Source organism: Macaca thibetana, chromosome 3 (genome assembly GCF_024542745.1).
Source record: "Macaca thibetana thibetana isolate TM-01 chromosome 3, ASM2454274v1, whole genome shotgun sequence".
NCBI classification, from domain to species: domain Eukaryota; kingdom Metazoa; phylum Chordata; class Mammalia; order Primates; family Cercopithecidae; genus Macaca; species Macaca thibetana.
The window spans coordinates 54,347,708-54,371,761 of record NC_065580.1 but is presented as its reverse complement, the minus strand read 5'-3'; the positions used below and the strand labels follow the sequence as shown (position 1 = coordinate 54,371,761).

The 24,054-nt window shown below is 44.2% G+C and overlaps 1 protein-coding gene across 3 annotated transcripts in view; it reads left to right on the top strand.

Annotated features, from left to right (window-relative positions):
- The window catches only part of LHFPL3 (LHFPL tetraspan subfamily member 3), a 567,114-nt gene that overhangs the window by 470,931 nt on the left and 72,129 nt on the right, over nucleotides 1–24,054 (top strand). The window lies entirely within an intron of this gene.

Sequence of the window (24,054 nt, the reverse complement as noted above, 5' to 3'; positions counted from 1 at the left end):
AGCTTCTTGGAGGAAGCAACAACTAAGCTAAAATATGAAGGAGCAAGCAAGCCAGTTGAACAGAGAAATATATCAGAACAGGGGAGTTGTATGTGCAGTGACTCAGAGAGAGCATGGGCACAGTGCTTGCTAACACCTGAAGTTCTGAGTGCCTGGAAGGGAAAGGATAACATGAGGAGTGCCTAAGGTAGTAGCCAGAGGCTAGCCATGATGGGCTCTGTGGGCCGTGGACTTCATCCAATGACAATGAGAAGCCATTGCAGGGATTTAGGCAGGGATGGCATGATCAGACTGTGGCTCAGAAGGGTGGAAATCAAATTGAAGAAGCAAGATTAGAGGCAGAGGAACCAGGGGAAAGGCTGCAAGGAATAGCCCAAGCAAGAGGTGATGGTGTGTGTGGCAGGCAACTGGAGAGAAGAATTTGGTTGGAGAGGTTGCAGAGGTAGAACCCACAAGAATTGAGGAGAGAGGGTGATTCTCCTGCTCTACTTTGAGCCACAGGAAGAATGATGGTGCAGTAACTGAGAAAGGCGTCATCAGTGGGGTAGCGAGCTGGGGGATGTGGAGGGAAGTTGGGAGAGGAAGGGTATATGCTCCTTTTGGGTACGATGCCCATATCACTTTTTGTCCAAACTGGCACACATTCAGAAATAAAAGGAGGTGTTATTAGTGCTATTGGGACAACAATATAGCTGGTATTTGGCAGACCAGACACATGGCAATTCTAGTTTTGGAATATATTGAAGCTGGAGGAACCAACAAGGTATTCAAGTGAAGATCTCAAGTAGGCAGAAGTAGGTCAGAGCTTGAGAAATCCTTGACCAAAATGTTTTCCACCAGGAAAATGTTTAAGGAAATCATTTCCTTTTTTATCACTCTATGGTGTTTAAGTAAGACACATTTTATGGTTATTGTCGCTGTAGATGCCAAAATAAACTAGCAGCTCACGATTACTGCTCTGTCCTTCCCTTATAGCTTCTCTCATATCAGGTGGTCCAGGAATACCTCTAGATGTGTTAGAACTGTCTTCGGCTTTAGGTTAGAGTCAGAATAAAATCTGGTCAAAGGCAGCCTGCCTAAAATGAGATCTCTCCTTTCTTTCTTTCGTTCGTTCATTCTTTCTTTCTTTCTCTTTTTGACACAGGGTCTCCCTCTGTCTCCCAGGCAGGAGTACAGTGGCACAGTCATGACTTACTGCAGCCTCAACCTCCCAGGCTCAACCCAGCCTCCCACCTCAGCCTCCCTAGTAGCTGGAACTACAGGTCCTCACCACTGTGCCTGGCTCATTTTTTAATTTTATTTTTTTGTAGAGATGAGGTCTCACCAGGTTTCCCAGGCTGACCTTGAACTCCTGGGCTCAAATTTATCATCCTGCCTCTGCCTCCCAAAGTGTTGGGATTACAGGTATGGGCCACCATGACCGGCTCTAAGTGAGATTCCTAATGGAGGTCAGTCAAGAGAGCAAGGATGGATGAGCATACATTATCCCCAATCCTAGAAGGAAAAAAAATTTCAAAAAAGATAGTCTACTGACTCTGGATTAGCAGCATCATTTCATATCCAGATGACAGCATGTTGTTGCCATGGTTGTGATAATCATTAGCAATTATCATTATTATTATGACAGATGACATGCTGATGTTAAGCATCAGTCTTTGTCAATGCCAGCATAAATGAATGCATATATTAAAGTTCTTTCCACTTTTAGTTCATTCTCATTTTGAAGGCTAAACCTGAAATAACATGAGGACATTTATTGCTGTCACCTCTAGCTGATTATGTCATTATGAGAGAAAGCTGTTTTAAAGAACGCACACAACACTGAAGGATGTGCAAAGTAAGTCTGCCGAATTAATGTGTCCCACCAACAAAAAAGGTTTAAACTATTATTTGATAATTTGTTAACCAGAATGCAGTAATACAAAGAATTTTTTCTCAAATGCTGATGAAATTGAAACAAGTGAAAATTCAGGAGTTACCAAGGTAGCAACTCAGAACTTTTCTTGGTGTCTGAGACACCATGAGCCTTTCTGTTTGTTGTCAATGCTGTCTTACTTGGAAAGTGATCAATAACACCTTCTCAATGCCCACTCTTCATTACAATCCAGAAAGTCTCCATCTGAACTTCAAGTCAGTAATTTGCTGGCATGACCATTGCTGAAAGAGAGCCAGCAGCTGCTGAGAAAGCAATGAGCTCAAAGAGAAAATAGCAATGCCCATACGGCCATTCCTAGTAGACTGGATGAATAAATTGTGGAATAGTCATGCAATGGAATATTATACAGCAAGGGAAATGAAAGAACCACAACTATCCGCATCAACATGGATGAACCTTACAATGTACAATGCTGAGTGAAAGAAGGAAAACATAAAAGAATATGTGCACCAGACTAGGCAACATAATGAGACCCCCATGTCTACAAAAAAAATTTTTTTTTAATTAGACGGAGCCAGGTGGCTCATGCCTATAATCCCAGCACTTTGGAAGGCCTAAGTGGGCAGATCATTTGAGGTCAGGAGTTCGAGACCAGCCTGGCCAACATAGAGAGACCCTGTCTGTACTAAAAAACATTACAAAAATTAGCCAGGCAAGGTGGCAGTCACCTGTAGTCCCAGCTACTCAGGAGACTAAGGCAGGAGAATCACTTGAACCCAGGAAGCAGAGGTCACAGTGAGCTAAGATCGCACCACTGCACTCCAGCCTGGCGACAGAGCAAGACTCCATCTCAAAAAAAAAAAAAAAAAAAATTGGCCAGGCGCGGTGGCTCATGCCTGTAATCCCAGCACTCTGGGAGGCCGAGGTGGGTGGGTCACAAGGTAAGGAGTTCGAGACCAACCTGGCCAACATAGTGAAACCCCTTCTCTACTAAAAATACAAAACTATAGCCAGGTGTGGTGGCTCGCACCTGTAATCCCAGCAACTCGGGGGGCTGAGGCAGGAGAACTGCTTGAACGCGGGAGGCGGAGGTTGCAGTGAGCCAAGATCATGCCACTGCACTCCAGCCTGGGCAACAGAGCAAGACTTCATCTCGGGGAGAAAAAAAAATTAGATGGGTGTGAGAGTGCACAACTGTGGTACCAACTACTGGGGAGGCTGAGGTGGGAGAATCACTTGAGCCCAGAAGGTCGAGGCTGCAGTGAGCCATGATGGCACCACTGCACTCCAGCCTGGGAAACAGAGGGAGATCCTGTCCTAAAAAATAAAAATAAAGAATACATACAGTATTACTCTAAGATCAAAAATTGAACTTAGCATATTGTTGGGTCGTGTAAATAGCTGGTAACCTCATAAAGAAACCCAAGGAAGTGATGGTCATAAAAGTGTTATGGGATCTTTGGGGTATCATTTTTCTGGCCAGAAACCTCTGTGGCTAGTGGTGCCTTTGCCTGAGTTTTGCTCTTGCCCACTGGGCTTGTCTTACCCACTTGGCCTGGCAGGTTGTGCTGGATTCGTGCTACTAGTCTGGGTCCCATACCTGCCAAGGGCGAGTCAGGCATGGAATGGAGAGAGGTGTGTGAGCGAGTGTAGGGTCCAGCCATTGTGCACAGTCAGACATGCTGGCTGCTGCAGCAGGGAGGGCAACTCCAGGTACCAGCATAGGCGCCAGCTCTCTATGAGGCTGTGGCCATACCAGCAGATGTCAGATCATCAGCTGCAAAGAGGAGAAACCCACAAGCAGCTTCCACAGCTGGCGTCGGAGAACACGGTGGTGCCTGAAAGCTTGAAGATGCCAAGAATTGCAGGGCCTCAAAGAAGTCATAGCCCTGCCTTGGGAAGCTCCCAGGTTTGGGCTCCCCAAAGGACCACAGCTCTTCTTTCCTTCTCTTCACCCACAACATGGCAAGCAAGGGGCATGTCTCAGCCCTGTTGGTGTTAAAGCTCTTTTAGCCTCACCATTCAGTGGGTCTGAGTTCTTATCCTGCAACCAGGGAGAATGAGGTATGCAGACAATTGGAGGGTGAGCAAGATGAAGAGGAGCTTTACTGAGCAATAGAACAGCTCAGAGGACGCCTGCAGGGAGCAGCTCCTTTCCACAGCCTGGGTGTCCTGATAAGTGTTCAGCTCCTAGCAGAGAGGGTAGTTCTTCTCTGCTAGGCAAGTCATCCCAACAAGTGTTCAGCCATCAGCAGAGAGGGTAGCTCCTCTCTGCAACTGGTTCTCCCATCATCTGCACAGCTCTCAGCAGAGTGGAAGCCCTAGAGTGGGTGGCTCCTCTCTGCACCTGGTCGACTCATCGTCTCCCTGTCATCTCTCCATCATCTCTGCAGCTCTGAGCAGAGAGGAGGCCCTGGAGTGGGTTGCTCCTCTTTGCAGCTGATCATCTGACATCTGCTCAGCTCTGGCTGATCCCAGGGCTTTTATGGGCCTCAAAGGGGAGCAAGTGCATGATGATTGGTCCTGCCCAGAAAAGGCACTGCAGGTTTCTACTCAGGTCCATGGAACTGGCAGCCTGGCTCCCAGCCTTCAGGCCCTCCCTGGCCTGAAGGTGGGGCCTCACTGGGGACCTGCCCCCTTCCGCCCAGGAACCTGTCTGCCTCCCTCTGCCTTTCATGACATCCAAGCTGTAGGTGCCAAGCGACACCTATAGGTCAGCACCAAGCTGCCCTCATCTCCCCCTCAGCTTTCCTCCTATGCTTGCCAGTGCCCAAATTCCAGAGGGGCCGATGCAACAGGGTGCTGGCATGTTAGCACTGCCCCGAGTGTATACATGCTTGACTGGGCTGTGGCAGTGCCCAGACTTGGCCCTGACTTTACTCTGAAATCAGAGCAGGTGCTGACAGCAGGGAGAAGCCAGGCAGCAGGAGCAGGCACTTTCAAGCCTGCAAGGGCAGGGGTGCCTTCCCAGGCCCCTAGTAGTGCAGGGATGCCAGGGTCCACAGCCGCAGTTTGAGGCAGCTGCAGCTGCACCTGGGCTCCCACCTGCTCTGTGGAGCAGGAGGCCCAGATCTGTAGCCATGGTTTGGGTGGCTGCAGCTATGCCCAGGAAAGTGGGACTCCTGCCTGCTCCCCAATCCCAAGAGCACAAGTATGCATGGGTCCATAGCCTTGGCTTCGACAACTACAGAGGCACCCAGGGAGCTCCCACCCCAACTCTGAAGGGGTGGGGTTCCCACTTGTCCCAGCTCTTGCTGGGTTTATGGAGTGAACAGCCCCCACCACACCTCCCTGCTGCAGCCTGCATGATGGCAGCGGTGGCTCCAGACGGCCTGCTGCTGCCATCAAATTCAGTCAATAGTGATTACCCTCAGCAGGAGGAGAAGAGCATATGACTGGGGAGGGACATGTGGGGTTTCCAGGATACTGGCAATGTCCTATTTCTTGAGCTGGCTGGTGGTTACACAGTGCTCACTTTGTAATTCCATGTTAAACTGTGCATTTGTATTTTGTGCAGTCTTCTGAATGTGTGCCCTGTTTCAAAAATCAAATTCTTAAAAAGATAAGCCCACTTGAGCAGTGATATGGGGGAACCTAAATCTATATTTTAAGTTTTTCATTACAATGATTTACCCAAAGGGGACAAAGAATTCTTCCAGTGCCACATTTTTCTCCTCTGTTCAGAGGTTCTAACTAAATGCCACCTCTCTCTCAGATAGCCCTTTCTTTTAATTCAGCCCAGCTCTCCCCTGTGCCCACCCCCACCCCACGCCACGCAGTAGAGTCTCATGCCCTGGGTTCTGTCCTGGATCTGGTCATCTCACAGCAGGCTGCACACATGGCTTATTGGGAGACACAGGAAAGTTGTGAATCCCTCGTGTCAGTACTAGGGCAAAGAAGCTAAAAGGTAGGAATTCTCAAGATCCCTCCCTCTTCCCCCTTTGATGAATGAGAGATTCATGTGTGGAACTGCTTTGCTCATTTGGAATGACAGACCAAACCCCTGCTTCCTGTAGCTGACCACCACATTCCATATAGACCAGCACCCTTGGCACAATGAGAATTAGCCTCATTGCGTGCTTTCTGTCACCTATTCTAGGACACTCTACAACAGTCTTGACCTTCATTATGAGTACAAGATGGAGATCCCATCCCAAAAGAACAAATCGAAGAACTGGGCCCTGTAAAAAAAAAAAAAAAAAAAAGCTGTTGTTGTTGTTGTTGTTGTTGTTGTTGTTGTTGTTTTACAGCAACAACATGTGCCAGTAGATTCCAAGCTTTTCCCATAATTAGGCCCACTTTGGGCAACAAGAATCAATCTAGGTAAAAATCATACCTAAAAATCTCATACCTATTACAGAAACCTAGTTTCCTTTTAGCTTAGCAGGATTCCATCCTGCTACCCAGGATTTGAGGCTCTTCACTAAGCTTCAGGGTTGCAAGAACCACAATGCTGGCTCCTGAGATTGCTTCATAAAAGGATGCATTTACCAAAGATAATCAGATAGTTTATACAAAGCGTAAGTGTGAGCTCCACCTTGAACCCATTCTATTTTCTTGGATTCTAAATCCTCACCTTTGGTCTTAGTTTTAGTCCTCTCTAGTAACCATGGTTTCAGAATCCTTCTTTCAATTACTATGAGCAGTTGCATAAAGGAGATGTTGGATTTAATCTCTTAAGCCCCATCTGAAATTTCTGCAGTGGTTTGGGTGGCAACTCACTTATAAAGTGAACTCCAGATCCTGGTTTCAAAGGCCGACAGTGGCTGTCAGAGCTGAGCAGTTTCATTTTCAGGCCACTCAATATGGCAAAGAGCTCCGGTCTAAACAGCCATTGCCCAGGTGTGGAAACATCTCACCTTGCCTCAGTTAACTCATCCCTGCTGGCCTCCCAGCCTAGGGCTGCTTTAACTCCATTGTATTTGTCAAGAAAATGCATTTTCCAAGCCTGCCTCATGAACTTTGTGTCTTCTGGGTTTCCATAGTCCTCTGGGTTAAGCACACACTTCTGACTGTGACCACCTTAACTTCTGAACTGCTAGCTCTTCCAGTTGTTCTGGAGCTCCCCTGCAAACCTTCTTCTCTTCTCCCCCTCTTTTCCACCCAGGAAAATTCTTCAAGGCCCATCCCACACACCCTGGCCATCCTAGCCCACAGGGATCTCTCCCTGCCTCTGCCCATCTACACACTTTATTGGAGTATTGTTTGGTATTGCTATTTATCTTTGCTCAGTGAGGGCTACTTTGCCAGTCTTTGTTATAATTTCTCTGAGAGCAAACCCTATCCAGTATCCTGTGTGCCCAAACAGTGCCTATGCAGTGCTGGGCAGTCAATATTTATGTGTTGAGCAAAGGCTCAACCTCAGATTTTTTCCAACCTCACCCCATTTCATTGAGCCCACAAGGGCCTCCTCCCTTTTTCTCCTCATCTGATTCACCTTCTCAAACTGCTGCCTTGACCCAGCCCAGAAAAGAGCAGGGCTTTCTTGTTCATTGGGAAGTTTTCTCATGTAAACACCACATCTTTAAACAACTTTCTCCTTCAATACAGTCTGTGGCATTCATCCTTTTCCCAGTCTCCTAAATGCTTATGATTGTGTTTAGGTCCATAGCATACTCTTTACTTTGTTCATCTCTCTCAGATTGGGAGATTGCTGAGGACAAAACCAACATCTATGCTTCATTATAGAGCCCTGAGGCCCTCACATCCCTGGGAATTCAAATCAAATTCCTGATTTGATGATTGACAATTCTAGGTATAGGACCACAGAAGCCTCCTCCCTCAGACAGTACTACTACTTCACTGATTCTAATCCCATACAAACCCCCTTGGCTACACCATGATACCCTCCTTCTCCACACAGTCCTTCCCTCATACCACATCATCAACTGTCTTTTGAAATCTTCCCATTGCTGATTGATCGTAAAGTCTTTAGGCGAACGTTATTCCAATACCTAGCACCAGGACCTCTGTTGGCTATTTAAATGTAGGTTAAATAAAATTAAATACCATTCATTTCCAATGTAGTTGCACTAGCTACGTTTCAAGTGCTCGATAGGTACATGTGACTAGTGTCTACCGTATTGGGCAGCACAGATGCAGAACATTTTCTGTCACACAAAGGGCACTTGGGCAGTGCTGACTTAGAGCAAGCGAGAGAAATAAAGAGGAGTCGGAAGGATTTATTGAGCCAGCAAGATCATCTAGTTTATTTCAAAGCTCTTAGGAATGAGTGTACTTAAATGCTTCAGAGAAATATGGTGGTTCATCTTCCTGTTCTATTTGATTTTCTATCAGTTTCAAGAAGTGTCTTTTTACTACCCTCTAGGTAACCTACTGAAATTGTCACAATCAACCTGGGCAGGAAGTTGTCTCTAAAGTCTAAACTTGTTTGTGGAATTCTTTGCCCATCTAAGGCAACTGACTCTCATTCAAAAAAAAACAGGTGCGTGCCTGTAGTCCCAGCTACTCGGGAGGCTGAGACAGAAGAATCACTTGAACCCAGGAGGCGGAGGTTGCAGTGAGCAGAAATCATGCCAAATATCTATCTTCTTGGTGTTTTAATTTCAATAACTACAGTTTCAGTTTTATGCTTCACCCCATTAAGATTCTTTTGAAATTGACCCTGGGGTAAACATATCATTATGGACTCAAGTTTATAAGTAAAATAACCAATAACCTAAATTTCAGATGTTCAGAAGTACTCAGAGAGGGGAAACTGGGGCAAAGCCAGAAAAACAGAGATGTTTCACGTTTCACTAACATGTGTTGGGTTTGAGACTTTGTTGGTTTGTTTTAATTGGCCCTTTCTCCTCTCTCTCTCTCTCTCACTCACTCAAATGCTAAAAAAAAAAAAAAAAAAAAAAAAAAAGAGCCCCAATATAAACGCAAGATCTTTGAGATTTCATCTGTAACTGCTTGCTTGTTTCGGGGCTTCCTCCTCTTTTTTAATCTCTGGTAATGCCATCATAGTCTTTGAGATTGTCTTCTCTCCTCATCTGTGTGTTACACAGAAGAAACTGTCTATACAACAAATAGCTATATAGAACTTTCTGAGAATATATATCATGGCCCCCTATTGTGGCATTCATAGTGTTTATTTTGCATGCCTTCAAGAGTTAGGCAAAAACCCCAAATCAGTCTCAGCTTGATTTAATATAAGCTTAATTTAATCCCTGTAAATGCAACTGAAAATCTTCCATCTTGATCCTGCTTTAAAAAAAAAAAAAAAAAAAAAAAAAAAAAAAAACAGTAAATCACATGAATGATAGGAATGTGCTTGCATTTCTAATAACAATTCTAAAACAGATGGTCCCTATTTACAATCATTACAATTAACATATCACCACTAGGAATCCACCGGGGTTCACCACAGTTCAGTTCTATGCAAACATCTCCTGCTTCTCTTCACCCATTTCCAAAAGAATACATTCCTCTTACCCATTTAGATCTGAAAAAAAAAACCTGCTCTCAATTACTTACATTCATCCTTGCACAAGAGCCTCCTATGTGATTACACACAAAAATTCTGACCCTTGTTTCTGAATTATTTCTCAATATCCCAGCAGAAAAATTTTTGCAGAAGGGAGCCTGTGCCTTTCACCTTCTTCTCTCATACAAAAAAAAAAAAAAACAAAAAAAAAAAAAAAAAAAAAAAAAAACCAGCAGTTGCATCACTCTTGTAATATAAAGTATACGTGCTTCAGCACTACTACTACCCCAAGTCACAGCAGCTACATTAATCACTTTAAATGCGGCTCACAGGGAAGCCCTTTGCTTGAAAGTAATCACAACCTTTCGGGATTCCAGTCGCTTTATATTGGAGCTTGCTGATATGTTCTTACTTTAATAGGGATTCCGCACCACGTTTACAGATACACCACCACAGCTTGCGTTTCTGAAGGCACATAAACAATTTGTCAAGGCTTCAAATTTTACAGAGACACACATGGCTATATAAAGAAACTTCAGCTGCCACAGTGATCTTCACTGTCACCTGGCCCCAATGGAAGGGGAAATAGGATCAAAGCAATGTACAAAACGAGCTGATTGTGATCTCTTTTTTAAGGAAGAGAAAACTCTGTCTCTGTTCTATTTCCTTGTGTGTTTCACAGTTTGGGCTCCATGATTATATTATTGCAGAAATCTCTCCAGGAAAATTGGACTCATCAGGACATTTGCACCTTCTCATTCATACACATCTGGACATGTTATATCTGAAAATTGGAAAATCCAAGTGCATTCACAGACCACGCAAAAAAAGAAAGTGGGAAATGCCAAGCCCATTTATCATTCTCAGTGAAAAAATTGTACAGGCAGCTTCTTCTGCAAGAAAAGCAAATGAATGAAAGGGTGAGCAGAGTGCTAATAATGTACCATGGCTCCAGATTAAAGTGTCAGTGCTTCTGCTCAGCCTCTGAGCAGCTGAAATGCTTCTCTGGGTTTTGATTAGGAAAAGGAAGATATTCAAAGAGATGTGAGCTGCATGCCCGGGATACATTTTCATAAGCCAACCATGCCTTGTCAAACCAGAGGCAGAGGTTATGTTGGCAGGGGTTGCAGGCCAGGCTGAAGCCCTTGGCAAAATCAGGAGGCAGATGAATTGGTGTTTCCGGGGCTCTTTGCTGAAGCTCCCAAGCAGCCCACCTCATGCCCAACTTTCTTCAGTTTATGAGCAGGGCAGGGGCCCACCATGTACAGAACCTGCAACACCAGCATCCTCTCAATACCACAAAGAACTCATTTCTCCCTCCAATCAAGCAGCTCCCCTCACTCTCAGTCTGACCTTCACTGCCTCAGAGAGCACAGAGGTTGGGAAGACACCTTAACCACCCCTCGGGCCAAAGAAGCAGAGGCCTCTAGACGAAGGTCCTGGCTATATCCTCTCCAGAGCAGGAGAGAAACGCCTTCCATTCCTTTGGAATAAGCCCACTACCAACAAATGCAAACACAGTTAATGCCTCATCCAGTTTGTCCTGACATCAGTTTTAAGTTTTTCCAGGATCTGGTCCCAGACAGGGGCTTAGAGAGACATCCTCAGTGTCTGCTGCCTAAGCTTGGACTGCGTTTCCCCTTCCCCTGGGAACTTTAACTACCTTCCAAGAGCCTGCCTCCCAAAGTCACCCCTGTACTGCTAATTTATGATATGAAACCTTCAAAGCATCACGGCAATTAGATTAATCTTTATTGCATGCTTTCTGCTTTTAAAAAAATGTCATTATGTAGTGTTCAATTTTTTAATAAATGTGACAGGAAGTGAGTCCCAGAGAAAATCCCTTCCGTAGGTTTTAACAAGTGTCTATGAGTGGCGAGGACATGGGTGGGCTGCCTCTGCGTCCTCCGGCTCTCAGGCTGTGTGGGTCACTCCAAGCAAAGGGCCCCCTGCTGACGGCATCCTCCTCGTGGGTGGCAGGGGCTGCGTCTGCCTCTGCTGAGGAGAGGCAAGGAAGTGAAGAGTTCCGATTCAGAAGCACTTGCAGCTGTGGGCAAGAGCCGGTTTCATGCAGATTCACTCTCAAGTGAGGGCTGAGGTAGGAAGTATTCTCTTGATTCTGAAATGAAATCCCGCATTATTCCTCAAGTACATTTACCTACCCTTACTGCGCCTCAGAGAGAGCCAAATCTTTGAGTTCCCAGGAGGCAGAACTGTGTGGGTTCAGAGGTTCTAGAAGACAAAGATCAGACCCTTTTAAAGGCATTACATGCAACATGAAAGAGCTAGGACACCAAATCTGGGAAATTCAGCATAACCTACAGTGTGACCATCTCACTCCGCTGCTTTATAACCTGTTTTGCCATCTTTAAAGGCCTAAAGTAGCAGAGTCAAAGCTTCTAGACTTGGAAAAACAGGAGTTCACAGAGAAATGAATAAAATAACCAGTTCTTCCACCTCCAAGTGAAACCTCAGTTACAATAAACTGCACAAATGCACTTTGCAAACACAGATTAAGTAGTGTAATCAAAGGTCAATAAATTTGCCACAAGTTTTAGAGAACTCCCCAGTTTGTAACATGGAGATAATAACAGGCTGCATATAGTAAGAAAACATCAAGAGTGAAGGGGCTAAATATTTAGTGACGCATGAGGAGCTTGGGATTTGGTAACAGTATTCGCTGGAAGGGGAAAGGAGGGGCAAAGGGGAGGGCCTTGTAATGTTTTACACCCAAAAGATGCAAGGTGGGCTTTATCTGTTTAAGGGAGTTTCCCATAAGACTAAGTGTTTGAACCTAGTTTCAATAGCCCAAGGTTCATACTGTGTTCCGGAAGTGACTTTCATTGGAAGGGTCTTTCTCAAAGGTGGAAAACACTGAGTTGTGGACAACTCTAGTGAGTCATGGTATTTCATAATACAAATATCTAGAAGTGTTCAGTCTTGGTCCAAGTAGATATTTGATGAGGAAATACTAACTTCTTTTTATAACACATTTATCAGGTAAAAAAAAGCAGTCCCTGAAATTTCATCCTAGTCTAAATCTGATAGTTTTCCTTCAGCTGCAGGGTGTCTCAGCCTCACTGCTATTGACATTATGCACCAGCTACTTCTCTGGGGGATGGAAATCTGTCCTGTGCATTGTAGGATGTTTACCAACATTCCTGGCCTCCCACTACTAGAAGCCAGTAGCACCACTCAGTTCAAACAACCCAAAATATCTTCAGTCATTGCCACATATCCCCTGAGAGCAAAAATTTCTCCTGGTTGAGAAGCTCTGTGGTCCAGAGGAAGGAATAGTCTTTTTTATTCACACAAAGGCACCCTGTGGGCTGGCAGTGACCTGTCAGCAAAGACCAAGTAAGCCACATCATCTTGGAAGAATCTTACATGGAGCCATGGTTCAAAATAACCGTTATCTTCAGCAAAGGGCAAACACAGGGAGAAAGGACACAGGTTGGAAGATAAAAGTAAGGGTAGAATTTAATGACAGTGTTAAAAAAAAAAAGGTGGGGGGGGGCAGTGGGCTGGTACCCAAAGATTGCTTTGTTTTCACTGTTCACCCTACCAAGAAGTTCTAGTTTAGCGTCTACTATGTGACCGGCTCTGAGTTACACCCTGTGAGGAACACAAAACCAAAGTAACTTGTTGTCCCAGGCCTCCAGAGCTGTATGCTCTGCATGAAGAGGTGAGCACAGACATCCCCAACAGTATGATTACAATCCACAGCATATGTGATGCATAAAAAGAGTAAGCCATGATAGTATATGCTGTGGAACATGGGGAAGGCCCGACAACAAAACATGTGGAGAATATTATCAATAGCTCCCAGATTAATAAATAATTTCAAATAAAGAAGAAATGGGTTCATTCCAAAAATCTTCTATTGCCAAAATTCTTAATGTTGCAACTATCTTTCATCTGAATGAAGGTTTGGAAGGCCCAGATTCTAGGCCTAGTCCTGCTCTAACCAGCTATGTGACCCATGACAGCCACTTAACTATTCCAGGCCTGTTTTTTCATCTCTAAAATGAGAGGGCTGGACCAGGTGATCTCTAAGACCCTTCCAGCTACAGCATTCTATGGTCTGAGCCCTTTTGGTTAATTGTCTCTGGATGATTACATTTATTGTATTTATTAAGCAGTTTGGGATTTCTCCCTTCAGAGCTTAATTTCCTTTTCTATGACGTATTTCCTCTCAGAATTTTTTATATAAAAATTACATTTCACAGTTTTCAGTGCTTTAGCTTGAAATAGATATTATGCCATAAAGATCACTGCAGACTTATAAAGCAAAACTCGAAACATTAAAGAGCCCATAAGAGCTTTGAGATTAATTTGATCTTCAATGGGTCTGTGAATGAATGAGCTCGACGGAAGCCTTTCAATTTCTCACTCCACTTCAAAGAGTGCACAAAGTACAAACTGTAAATCAACCTCCACATTTGCTGATATGGCTACTAAGCTGGAAAAAAAGAGAAAGAGATATGGCTAATAGACTATCCAAACAATATTTAGGAGCTTGGGGCCAGGCATGGTGGCTACCGCCTGTAATCCTAGCACTTTGAGAGGCCAAAGTGAGTGGATCACTTGAGGTAAGGAGTTCAAGACCAACCTGGCCAAAATGGTGAAACCACATCTCTACTAAAAACACAAAAAGTAGCCAGGCATGGTGGTGCACACCTGTAATCCCAGCTACTCGAGAGGCTGAGGCAGGAGAATCACTTGAACCCAGGAGGCAGAGGTTGCAGTGAGCCAAGATTATGCCACTGCACTCCAGTCTGTGTGACAGAGTGAGTGAGACTTCTCTGTTTAAAAAAAAAAAAGATTTAGGAGCTTGGGAAGCCCAGGGGCCCCAGCTTATGACTTACCTTCTTTGAATTACTCATGCCTGTATGATCCAGGTGGAATCTAGATTATCCATTTCCAACAGACATAGATGAATGAGTGAGTGACAGGGGAGTGGGGGAGAGAGTTAAGATAGGAGGACCATATAAGATCTAAGAGCTATAATGTTAAAAAATAATAATAATAAATAAAGATAGGAGGACCATGGAAGGAACTGGGACTGAGGTCAGAAGGATCCAAACAAATGATCGATTCACTTCTCCACTCAAGATGGCATGAGTCAAACATAGCAACAATGAGCCTGATGGACTGAGGCACATTTGGACAGCAAGAGCAGTCCATACGATGGGTTGGTACAGAATGTGCCATCACACATTAGCTGCTCTGTGAAAAGAGAAGCAACATGGAAAGATCATGGACTTGGGATCAGATTGACCCAGGGTCAAATCTTAGCTCTATTACTTTCTAAGACTGTGATTTGGGGCAAGGTATTTAACCCATTGGAGCCTCCATTTCCTGATCTATAAAATCGGTGTAATAAAGCCTGTCATTCAGAACTGCTGTGAGGACTAAATGAAAGAATGTGCATGTTCCAGGATTAAGTCAGCTGCGCATAACAAAAAAAAATTCAAATAATAATGTCTTAATTAAAGTAGAGGTTGATTTTCCTTCAAATAATATGAAATCTAATGGTAGCAGTTCAGGACTAGAAAGGGGACTTCATCGCATCAAGGAAGTCCCACTTTCCAGCTTTATTTTGCATGTGGCTTCCATCCTCGAGATTACCTTGTAATCATAAAATGGTTGCAGCAGCCCCAACACATTGGCATTTTAGACAAAAAGAAGGAAGAAGAGGGAACGATAAAAAGAAGCCTGTCCCCCAGTTGAGTTAGCTTTCTTTAAAGAGTTTTTTTAGATGCCCACTCAACAATTTTTGTTTCTAATTCATTGCCCATACCTATCTTCAAGGAGGGCTAGAAAAGTTAGGACTTTAGCTGGACACATTGCCACCCCCAACAATATGGGGGATAAAGGCAAAGGAGAGGAAGGATATTGGGTAATTAATTAGCTGTCTCTCCCATGGTATGTAAAGCACCTAGCAAATAGAAGGTACTACATGAATAATAACTGTTATTATTTAATTCATTCTTAAAGCTATTTGAGGGAGGCTTTATCACCAAGGCTGCCGGCCAGCCTGGCAGCCAGTGTTCCCTGGTCTGTCCTGGAAACCTTTCATATCACCGTGCTCTCACCATGACTTGGGTACAAACTGTGCCACAGCCTCTCAGGAGATGTGCGTCTTTGGAGCCTCTTTAGTGCTGGACTTCTGGCCACAGGCAGCTCTGTGACAGCAGGATAACAGAAACTAAAGCTACAGAGTGGCGAGATAACCAAAGAAGAGAAGCAGCCTGCATCTGCCCAGTCCATCCCAAGCAGCATCCCTCATTCTTCTCCCAAGCAGAGGCCCAGAGGCTGTTTCACCTCTGATTCTTCCACAGCCTCACCTGGCCCAAATCCTAGCACTGTGGATTCTGAAAGTAGGGATAAGAACAGAAATTCATCAGATAAATGGAGCCCCTTTGAATCAAGATCCCTCCAGAAGTATGATTCGGGAAGTTTTGCCAGCCAGGCCTACTGAGGAGCCCAGAAGCCCTCTCCAATGGAATAGATCTGTGTCCAAGCCACTCGAATGGCTGAAGACCCATCATGACCCTGAAGCTGCCCAAGATGGACAGCCCAGTTATGGAAGGGAGGAAACAGCTGCCATGGGCCCATAATCTCAAATGCTGTAGTTTGAATGTGCTCACTCTCACTGGCTTCTACAGCTCTCTCTACTTTGGTGACTCTGGAAAGAGGGTTTCTTGCACCCCACTCCTTTTTTACCTTGGCTCTGACATTAAAAAAAAGGAGATATTTTTTAAAACTTGTTAAACTGAGGCTAGAGCTAGAGACATAATTGTTTTTTCAGAAATATTCATGCAAAGGATGCCCTTATGTAGAAGAAGCCCTTTTGTACTACCTTAAAGTTAGGCTACATAATCTCCGCAGTGATGTATGGGGGACCCCATCACCTATTTTTGCACCATTTACCCTAGACAAGAACTTTGATTATCATTTACTAGGTAAAGAGTGTTTGTGCTGTTCCAAAGCCCAGGCTTCTTGACTCTTTTCCCACTATCGATGTGCACACTGACAAATCACAGCATAGAATGCATCACTGTCCTGAAGCCAGTTCTCCATGTGGTACCTCTTCGGCCAGAGCTTTTGGAGGCAAGTTCCTGTTTTATATGTCACAAAACAAACCCTAGTCTTGCAAAGCCTTCCTAGCACTTTAAAGTGAGATTAATTTAACTCCAATTTGTTTGAAAGCTTCCTAAGGGAGAAAATTCAGTCTACTGATTTGGTATAGATAAATGGATGTTTTTTAAAGTAAAGAAGATGGTAGGTACAATTAGATTATAGTCTTGGGGTTCATGTGAAATTAGTGTCACCTTATTTTGATTTCCTAGTTCAGGTCATGGCCTGAAACTTACACATACCTTGCAGAGAAAAGGAAATAGAGAAACTGCCTTTTTATTTCTCTTCACTGTGCACGTGTTCAGTACTTAAACACTGTCTCAAATATCTGTTTTGGCTGTTTTTGATAGCATCTTGTCTGCGTAAGAAGCTGACCTTTCCATAGAGAGGCCCTAGAGTCTAAAATTATCAGAACAATTAATTTATTTGTCTTTTGTGATGATCTCTTGTTTTAGTAAGAAAAATCCTTACAACATTCTCAAAAAAACAAAAAAGTTATTTTGGAGATGCTTGGTTCATCTCACCATGTGAACGCCTTCAAAAGACCTGTCCCTTCTCTGTGTTGAAGTCCAGAGGTCTCCACTGGTCTCTGGGGACCTCACAGAGGAGGCTGGACCCTCTTCCAGACCATAGCCCTTTGCAGATTTGAAAGCAGCTGTGCTGTGCTCCTCAGGTTCAGCACCAGACTGACTGCCTCCAGGTCATACAATATTGTCACAAGTCCTGAACATCCTTCTGTGAACTAGATCCCTCTTCAGCGATGGCTGTCATAATTATCACAATGAGCCAGATATGGGCAACCCAAGAGGAAACAGAGAACCTTGTCACTTCCCTAGTTTGGGACCCTCTCCAGCTCACTCCTGCCATGCCTGACTCAAATTGCCCATGGAGGACTCTTTCAGCAAAGGCTCACCCAGCCTCAGCCTCTATATGTGAGATGGCTTGAAAGACACAGTCAACCTTCCTGGGCCTTGGTGCCCTTAGAACAGAGAGGCAGGGCTCCTGAGTCTCTGTCCCCACCAACCTCAAATTCCCCAGGACGGCAGGAGGGTACTACCTGCCCACTGAATTCACAAGAAAAAAGGTCCAGGGGAAAGCTCCACAGGATGGAAAGGAGAGAGCTCCTGCCCCTGCAGGTAGAGAACTCAGTAACTCAAATCCAGCCCCTTTGTCTGGTCTCTTGTCTGAAACCAAGAGACCCAGATGCCCAAATATCATTCTAGCCAAGAAGCAGTGTGCTGGGGATACAGGACTTTTACCCAGGAGATAATGGCCTGACAGCCCTTCTCCGTTGGGGTGGAGGAGGAAGGAAACCAGGGCTCCTCAGGTGAGCACAGCCAGCCCTCTTATTCTCCAATCTCAGGAGTGGGGTGAGGACTCTTCCCATGCCAGAGCAGCTGAACAGGTCAGCCAGACAAATGGCATAAGTGGAAAGGTAAGAGGGAAATAAAGAGTCCCCGAAATAATGGCTGGGTGCAGTGGCTCACGCCTGCAACCCCAGCACTTTGGGAGGCTGAGGCGGGTGGATTACTTGAGGTCAGGAGTTCGAGACCAGCCTGGCCAACATGGTGAAACCCTGTCTCCACTAAAAATACAAAAATTAGCTGGACATGGTGGCACATACCTGTAATCCCAGCTTCTTGGAAGGCTGGGACAGGAGGATCACTTGGGCCCAGGAGGCAAAGGCTGCAGTGAGCCAAGATCGTGCCACAGCACTGCCTAGGCAACAGAGTGACACTCCATCTCAAAAAAAAATAGAGTCCCCAAAACATACTGACTCCCAAAGCCCATACTTATGAGGCTCAGACTGTGGTTTGGCCTGATCCTGGCCCCAGGACTTCAACCCGCCCTCACTCCCAGGGAAGACAGCATACTCCCATTAAGAGCCTCCCATGAGGTGCCACTCTCCCTGACCAAGGGTCCTCAGGCTAGGCTTGGCCTCCATCAGAGGGAAGCAGAAATGGGGGCATATAAAGGAAGAGAGTAGAAAAAAAGTAAAAGGACCCACTCCTGCAGTGGAGAGTGATAGAGGTCATAGCTGCTTTTTAAAAGGGACTGCTGGGCTTCTCGTGGAATATATAGAAGAAGAAAAGGTGGCTTCCCTTTGGATAGGATGGGTATTCAACCCCAGGATGGGACAGTCCTGGTCGGTTTACACCTGCTGGCTTGCATAGTTGTTAATAACACCCACTTTCACTCGCAAAAGGTACCTGATCGGACCAAAACAATGACATGGTGACTCTACCTTGGAAAAGGACTAGAAATGTTTTTCCTATAACTCATAATACATGTATAGCTAGAAAGTGACCATTTCACTGTGTGGCCACATTCACCTTTACAAATTAAAAATTATATTTGTATCCAAACTATCTTAATCAAAATAGTATATCATCAAGCTGCACTTTTATTCTTAATAAAAAAATGTTATCTATGCATAATATGATACTGAAATTAACCGGAGAGAGTTTTGTTTAAAGTGCATTCTTGCAGTTCTTTGTTCCCCTAATTGCTGGAAAATTCAATTTGGTCATGAACTCAAAACTCTCCTGTATTTGTTTTCCTTAAGAAAAACTGAGTTTGTTTCTTTTGAAGGAAAGGTTGAAAAGTTTAAAAGACCAAGCAACGAGCAACATTTACAGCCTGGAACTATGTATGTCATCTGTTTCAGGAGAGAAAACAGAGTTACTCATTTCCACAGTGGGCCTGCAGCCCCCTCTCCTCCAGAATGCCCTCACCCACCACTTTTTTACCCAAACCTACCCTTATTACACCAAACCACCGACACCCCAGTAAGATTTACAGATTCTCTGAGAGCTTCCCTGCAGCATAATTTTCTCATTTGAAAAATAAAGATGCAGTGGGGATTTTCCTGCTTCACAAAAAAAAAAAAAAAAAAAGATGCTTTAAAAAATGCTTCAAAATACCATACAACAAATGTGGAATTGTTGATAGAGTGTTGTTTTTGGAGCCGGACCTGTATTTGAATCCCCACCAAACTTGCACTACTGCTTATTATTTGGGTGACTTTGGTTAGTGACTGAAACCTCTTGGACTCACTGTTTTGTTGGTAAATGGAGGGTTAATAATACCTGCCTTCCCCAATGTCTTAACAAGGGAATAAGATGGCATAACGAAATGCCTGGCATTCAGTAGCCACTTTCCCTGATTAGCCCTACAATCATTTGGTGACTAATGATGTGGGCACTATTAAAATTTTGCAACCTCCTTGCTTCTTCTATTTTCCTGTCCCAAGCTGGAATAGTGAAAAAACTTTAAAATGGAATGAAACTCACAGAAGTCAGCATTAGCCTTTGTTATTTTTCAGTTGCATTAAAAGGGCTTGATGCAGAAGACAGATGGAATGTTTGGGGTTTTAGATGCACCGGATGATTGTCATTGTCCCTTTATGCTGGAAAAATCTAAAGTTGGTTGTGTTGTCTATCATTCTGTCAGACAATATTAATATCCCTAGCATTACAACCTCTATTAAACATAAAGAAAACAACTAACTATGAAGGACCAGGTTTTGCTCCCAGAGACACATTCAGTGGCTCTTGTTTATAGGTTTTGAGTGCATACAACAGAGGATAGAGATTTTTTTCTTTTTTTTTTTTTTTTTTTTTTTTTTTTTTTTTGAGACGGAGTCTCGCTCTGTCAGCCAGACTGGAGTGCAGTGGCCTGATCTCAGCTCACTGCAAGCTCCACCTCCCGGGTTCACGCCATTCTCCTGCCTCAGCCTCCCGAGTAGCTGGGACTACAGGCGCCCGCCACCTCGCCCGGCTAGTTTTTGTATTTTTTTTTTTTAGTAGAGACAGGGTTTCACCATGTTAGCCAGGATGGTCTCGATCTCCTGACCTCGTGATCCGCCCGTCTCGGCCTCCCAAAGTGCTGGGATTACAGGCTTGAGCCACCGCGCCCGGCCGAGATTTTTTTCATAACAAGTGTTCATTCTGTCCAAATGCGTCATCGCATAATACTCCTGTAAAGCATATTTAACCTAGCAAATTGAGTCCTAAAGCATTTCTTTCATTCTGTTGTTTCTTGTTGAGACTACTCCTTCATCCACTTCAAATAGCTCTTTCCCTGCCATGGCTCACCACCTTGTCTTAGGATCTCTCTTCTCTCTGTTTGATAATTTTTTTTTTTTTTTTTTTTTTTTTTTTTTTTTTCTGCTTGATGTAAAGGTCAAACCAGATGGTTAGAATAACTCAGTCCTCAGCTGGGTACGGTGGCTCACTCCTGTAATCCCAGCACTTTGGGAGGCCGAGGCGGGTGGATCACCTGAGGTCAGGAGTTCGAGACCAGCCTGGCCAACATGGTGAAACCCTGTCTCTACTAAAAATACAAAAATTAGCCAGGCGTGGTGGCACGTGCCTGTAGTCTCAGCTCCTCGGGAGGCTGACGCAGGGAGAATCGCTTGAACCTGCGAGGCAGGGGTTGGTGTATTAGTCAGGGTTCTCTAGAGGGACAGAACTAATAGGATATATGTATGGGAGTTTATTAAGCATTAACTTACATGATCACAAATTCCCACAATAGGCTGTCTGCAAGCTTGAGGAGTAAGAAGACCCAGTCTGAGTCTCAAAACTGAAGAATTTGGAGTCCGATGTTTGAGGGCAGGAAGCATCTACCACGGGAGAAAAATGTAGGCTGGGAGACTAGGCCAGTCTCTCTTTTCACGTTTTTCTGCCTGCTTTATATATGCTGGCAGCTGATTAGATTGTGCCCACCAGATTAAGGGTGGGTTTGCCTTCCCCAGCCCCCTGACTCAAATCTTAATCTCCTTTGGCAACACCCTCACAGACACACCCAGGATCAATATTTTGCATCCTTCAATCCAATCAAGTTGACACTCAGTATTAACCACCACAGTTGGAGTGAGCCGAGATCATGCCACTGCACTCCAGACTCTGTCTCAAAAAATAAATAAATAAATAACTGAGTCCTCAAGAGGACTTCCTTGGCTTTCAGCCTCACACTCCTCCTGAATCCTCACCTCACTCCCTTCTGTGTCTCATAGCTGCCCTCATACACCACCAGTGCTTTTGCCTTCTGACCTTAAATATTCTGAAGCATCATTTGCTTATTGAAATCATCCATTTATGTCAGTGCAGTCTAGTTGAGCAGAAGGGACCAAGATGGCAAGTTCAGCTGCTGAAGTGTGGCAGTTGCCCTTGTCAAGTGGAGACAAACACATACAAAGGAGGGATGGGAGGTGGACGGAAGGAAGACATACGCCCAAAGCCAACTCATCAACTTCCAACTTTCTATTGACTTGTCATTTACACACACATGTGCACAATCCAATCCGCATGGCCCGAGCAGGTCCTGCAGGCAGAGAGGGCTGCTTCAGCTTCATGATGGTTTCAGTGGAACATGCCCAAGGGATTCCTTTAATAGTACTCTATAGCACTGAGAAGTTTGTTCATCTCAGTTGTTCTCTAATCACTTAGGTCCATTGTAACCTTGGATAGGTAGAGAGAGGTGCCTTTTATTTTGGTGCAGGTGGGAGATCATTATCAGCCTGATTTATATTCATTAAACAATTGTAAATTCACATTTTCTTTTTGTCATTCTTTCTTCCTTGCATTCTCTTCACCAGTATAGGTTCTGCTGTGAATTTTCCATCCTCCAGTGTGGTCTCTGGAGTCAGATGTCCTGAGTTCAAGTCTTGACACTTCAATTTACCAGCTGTGTAGCCTTGGGTGATACATTTTATCATTCAAACCTCAGTTTACTAATCCTCACTAATGAGAATGAGAATACTGACTACCTGATTGGTTTGTTGAGACCAAATGAGTTAATTCTCATAAAGAGCTTAGTATGAGGCACAGAGTAAGTGCTCCTTAAATGTCGTTCCATCAACCAACATTTGTTGTGTGTTCTTCTAGTCAAAGTGATTTTTAGGTTTGCTCTTCATGGAGCCCTACACTTTGCATCTAGGCAGGCAGGAGATTCTCTGTAGGCACAACAGCACCAGCAAGAAGGTAAGCTTAGATGAGCTGTGATCCTGGAGTGGCAGTCACTCCTTCATCTATTCATTTCACTCAGTAAATATTTATTGAGCACCTACTATGTGCTAGGAGATGGCAAACTAAGTAGACAAAATTCTTGTTCTCCAGAACTTTGTTTTCTTTTTTTTTTTTTGAGATGAAGCCACTCATAATGTATTCTCTATGAATGCAAATATATATAAATGCACATAGAATCTGTTTTTATAAAAATTGTATCAAATTCTTCATACTGAAAATGGCTCACTTCACATGATGTATTTGACCATTGTTTCATGTTGATCTACATGTTAAATTATTTTTTTTTTAATTTTACTTTAAGTTCTGGGATACATGTACAGAACATGCAGGTTTGTTACCTATGTATGGTTTGCTGCACCTATCACCCTGTCACCTAGGTTTTAAGCCCTGCATGCATTAGGTATTTGTCCTAATGCTCTCCCTCCCCTTGCCCCGAATGGGAGGAGACAGAAAATAAATAAACGTAAAGGGCAAGAAAATATTAGAAAGCATAAAGTGCTATGCAGAGAATTTATCCTGGGTAGTATGCTAAATAATGACCAAGTAGTTACCCTCGGTTGTATGTTCAGGGAAGGCCTCCGAGGATCTGATATTTAAGCTGGCGTGCAGAGAAACTGACCACAACGATAAGAAAGATTTCTAGGAGAAGCGAAGGGCACGTGCAATGATCCTAAGATGGGAGGGAGAATCAGGAAGGAGGCCAAATTGCCTGGTCAGTAGAGAGTTGTGTGAAATAGAGCTGGAGAGGCAGACAAAAGCCCAATCCTATAGGCCATATATGTCAGGGAAAGGAGCTTGGATTTTACTCTAACTGTGATAGGAGCCACCGGAGGCTTGTGAACAGGGAGGGACATCTGATTTACATTTTTAAAGGTACTCCGTGGCTGTCTTGTTGCTTTCTTCTATTGTCACTGGGGATGCTGGCCCCATATGCTGAGGCACTTATTGTCTTTGGAAGAAGCTAGCCCACACAGCCATGCAGGAAGAACTACCAAGATGCCATCACACTCTCATTTAAAAAGCCTACCGTTCTTTCACCATTTGTGCTCTTAGAAAGTAACAGGATGAAAGAAGTGATGGAAGCAAAAGTTGACCATCTGCCCTGAGAACTAAAGTCCAAGAAAGATCATTTCAGGGCTATGGCGCCATGAAGGTTGGGTCCTACATTCTGGCCCTCTGTTTTTTTATAAGTTCATTATGCTCTGCTACCCATTCTGATATTCCAGAACTGAAGGATTTACCCCTGCTGAGCAGAGATGAGCCAGGTTTGGGGTGTACAACAAACTGGATCTCAAGAATATTTGACTATTGTAGTTTGTTAGTCTACATAGAGTTGCTCCTAGGAGCTATGGCTTGTAGGATGTCAATTTATCTCTGACAACAAATGAAAATTGCACCCAGTCTTGTGTCTGGGTTCTGAAGCTAATGAAAATGTGTTTGAAAATAACCCCACGGCCAGATAATAGTAAGATGGGGATCTTTTATAATATTTCATGGTGATGAAGATCTCTGTTCCATTAGGAAATATTCAATGTGTGCACAATGAACATTGGGCAGGGAATCAGAAAGCC